This window comes from Temnothorax curvispinosus, unplaced genomic scaffold (genome assembly GCF_003070985.1).
Source record: "Temnothorax curvispinosus isolate PA1 unplaced genomic scaffold, ASM307098v1 QBEX01003100.1, whole genome shotgun sequence".
Classification (NCBI taxonomy): domain Eukaryota; kingdom Metazoa; phylum Arthropoda; class Insecta; order Hymenoptera; family Formicidae; genus Temnothorax; species Temnothorax curvispinosus.
Window position 1 is genome coordinate 2,137 of NW_020212880.1, and position 4,215 is coordinate 6,351.

The following is a 4,215-nucleotide window of genomic DNA, read 5'->3' on the forward strand; positions in this document are numbered from 1 at the left end:
GTCAACTTTCCGTTGACTTTTATAAGTCGACTATTTAGAAGTCGACTAAAAGTCGACTTTCCGCCATTTTTAGAAGTCGACTATTTAGAAATCGACTTTTAGTCGACTTTCCGCCATTTTTAGAAGTCGCCTATTTAGAAGTCGACTTTTAGTCGACTTTCTGCCATTTTTAGAAGCCGACTAGAAGTCGACTTATAAAAGTCGACTTACCGTCGACTTTCCGTCAACTGTGCTCTTAGGGTGGTTATGCACTTATGCAAGTTTGTCTGGATAGACCTTAAAGCGGGGAACACACACTTCTGCACAACGCATAATGCGTAAGCATAAGAAAATTGATTGGTCCATACACATGTGCATAAGAAAATAGACCAATCAATTTTCTTATGCTTACGCATTATGCGTTGTGCAGAAGTGTGTGCGCCCCGCTTAAGCCCTAGAGCATGCGTATGTGACCCAAGAGCCTAGTGCGTGATACATACGTATGCACTCCTGAATGCCCACAATGTGTGCAATCGTCACTATACATAACTGGAATGTTAAAATAAAATTTTCAATAACTTACAGCTCTTAACATTACCAATCAACCACTAAACGATTGGTAAAAAAAAGAATTTAAAATTCCTAACAGTCAAAGTGTAGGCGCTAAAAAAGGTTAAAAATTTGTTGACAATTAATTCTTTCTTTTTAAAACGCGAAACTACCAAAAGGTTTCAATGCGGTACCAAACATTGCCAATCAATCGCCAATCAATTAAAAAAAAAAAAAAATTACCACAGTCAAAGTGGGGGGGCTAAGAAATGATCAAAAATTTCTTTTTTCGATTTTCTAAAGAAACGCGCAACCACCAAAAGTTTTTAATGCGGTACCAAACATTGCCAATCGATTAAAAAAAAAAAACTACCACAGTCAAAGTGGGGGGGCTAAAAGAAGATCAAAAATTTGTTTTTGATTTCCTAGAAAAACGAGAAACTACCGAACGTTTTGAATACGGTACCAAATACTACCAATCAACCACCAAACGATTGGTAAAAAAAAAAATATCAATAATCCACTTGGGGGGGCTAACTTTGTTGAGGTGTAGCAAGTAGGGATAATGGAAAGATAAGGAGTAAGTAAGGGATGCGATGAGAATGAAGGGAGATAATAGGATGCAAGTAGAGAAAAGTAGTATAAAAGTGTTTAGAGAACGTGGTAGGATGAGGTTATGGTGACGAGTCAGTTAGACGGTAAAGGCGGTAAAGGTAATGTAGGTAAAGTAGGGAAGGTTTCGATCGACGATTGTAAAGAAGATTGTATGATAAGTGATTAGTTAAGGAGCCTTCGGTCGTAAATTAAGCATAGGTTAAGAAGATAGTTAAAGGGATGACAGGTTGAACTCAGAACACAGGTAAATTTTAGATTGGGAAATATAGGATCAAAAATAAGAAGAGGAAGAAGAGGAAAAGGGAAGAAAACAGAGAAGAGGACAAGAGGTAGAGGTGAAAGAAGCGCTGTTATAGAAGAGGTTATACGAAACAAGGGAGGATTGAATGTGAAGAGGATTATCGAAGAAGAAAGAAGAAAAAGTAGTTGTAAAAGCTCTAGAGTTCCGGGTTAATGGAAATGAAAAGACGGAAGGTGAAATAAAGCTAGGACACAAAAATTTGGCGGGTCTAGAGGCGTTCTAGGAAAGGGAAGTAAAAGAAGATAAGTAACTGAGGAAGGGTTAAGCCAATGATGAAGAAGAGAGAAGATAAAAAGAAGAAAGGTGAAGGAAAGCGATTGGCATAATCCTGAAACAAGGATTGGCGAAACTTATCTGCGTTGAAGGAAAGGAAAGGTAAAAGAAGATGGAAATAGGAAAAAAAGTAAACGAGGACACAAGGGTTGGTGAGAAGAGAAGAGAAAGGAAATGTGGAAGGAGAAAAAAATAAGAGTTATGCAACGGCAGATAGAAGGTACGGGAAGATAACGTACGGAAAGATAACGCGCGCGAACGTCCTTAAGATTAGGCTTTGAGTTTTGCACACAGAAGTTATAGAAGATATGAGTTTAAGGTATATGATTAGGTTCTGGAGTATAAGGTTTATAGAGAGAATGCATTGATTTAGAATTCAAGTCTTATAAGTTTTAGGATGCAAGAAATGTTATTTTAGAGATAAAGCGAGATTTGTTCTTCCTGGGTTTAAAGGAGATTTTGAGAAAAATTTAGAAATATATGGAATATTAATATTAGTTGTTGCGCGTTGTTGTATAAAGGTATGTGTGTGTGTGTGTATAGGTGAATAATGTCCGTTTCTTGGCCTACTGCTGAAGCGGACTAGGTTCAAATATTTTTGAGTTTAGGTTGTAAGTTTAACGTGCAAATAATGGGTTTAGTCGTTTAGGGTTTAAGGGATGGTTTTTTTTTTAAGAAATTTAAGAAAGTACGGAATAATGAATTTTAACAGTTGCACGCGTTAAGTTAAAAAAGTTGGTATGAGTGTGTCTAAGGTATATTGTAAACCAAGTCCATTTCTTGGCTTTTTGCCAAGCTAAAATTAAATAAATCTATAAAATCTATCTATATAATTAATCTGGTTGCTGAGTCTATGAAGGTAATTTGAAGGAAAGTTTTGATATTGCTCCACGGTATATTATTCACAAAATCTGTTTTCGCGATGCTGAGTGTTTCTAAGTTTAATTTGTCGGCAACGTTTTGTAAATGTTTTATTGCTGGGGTGATTTGTCTAAAAGTCATAGTCGAAGCTTTCCCGTTGCCCTTCGCTGATAGGCAAGGCTATATATGATAGTGTTTCTTATATTTTATAGCTTTCGCTTTATTTAAGGTAAGCGGGCTTAAACGTGGAATCTCGTTTTGTTCGAATAGCTTTTGTGATCCGGAATCTAACGGTTTCCCATTAGTGTCGACAAAGTATGCAATATTGTCTTTACGTAAAAATAGCAAATCTAAAGTTTCTATTATATTACTCTTGAGTATCTGAATATCGGTAATAGCAGAGAGAAACCTGAGAGCGGCCATCCGGCTTCGGGGGACGTCTGTCCTAATCTGCCCTCTGAGAAAGTGGACGTCAACTACGGCGTTACGCTCGGTAACGATCAGAGAGGACTCGGGTAACGATACATGGGTTCGTATCCATGCTATGGTTCGTGTCCGAACTACTCAGATGGAAGGGATATGCTGGTCGCGCAAGCCCCTCCTCTGTCCGTGTTAGCCCAGTCAATATAGACTTTTAAATAGAATTAATTCCGGGAAGCGATTTTTTTTTTTTTTTACTGTTTCGGAGGGTCATGGGTAGTCTAAAACCGGATTTTCGGGATCCTAACCTTGGAGCGTTAGCCGCCATTTTGATTAGAAGGGTGATTTTGTAAATATCTCGCTTATTTTCAACTTTAGAGTGAAAATGTAATAACCAAACTTGTAGAAAATTTAATACTCTACAATTTTGGTCCTTTTCATTTTTCACCTAGGATCGATATTTTGGGTCTTAGACTCAAAAGTGGGGGGTGCAGCAGCCAGCAGTGAGGGAGTCGAACTACGGACGAATTCGGGGATTCTGTGCGGCTGCGACAATTTGGAGGTTAAGGGTAGAGGCGGAAACAGGCACGGAGAAACCGGAGTCGGAGCAGCACAAAAGCAGGTCGATAAAGAAGAGAGTGACAGGAGGAAAGAGGTGCCGAAGGGATAAGAAGCGAGAAAAGAATTCGGATGGACGAGAAGAAGGAGGAGGACAACAAAATAGATATTAATCTTAAGAAAAGCGAGAAGGAAAAGAGGACGATAGAAAAAGGTACGGGAGGCAGGCCCACGAGGGCGGAGGAGCTGTCAAAAATAAGGAATAGGACAGGAAGCCAAGGATCAATTACAGAATACGTAAGGAAAAGAGGAAGGGAAGAAGAAAAGGAAATAGCAGAAAAAGCGGAAAAGGAAATTTTGGAAAATTTCAGCAAAGAAAAAAGGGTGATAAGATCGCCGCCAAACAAGGTTAAAAGAGAGGAAAAGAAAGAAGGAGATATGGATGTGGAAAGAATGCTGAAAGAGATTTTAGTGAAAATGGATGAAAGAAAGAAGGATAAAGAAGAGTTAATGAAAAAGATACACGACCTGTGTGAGGATTACAGAAAGAGAGAACTGCTTTGGGAAGAGCAGAAAGCGAGTTTAGAAAATAGAATAAAACAGCTGGAGGAGAAAGTGGAGAACAGGGGAGGTGAAAAGGTAGAGAGCACTGAACTAAT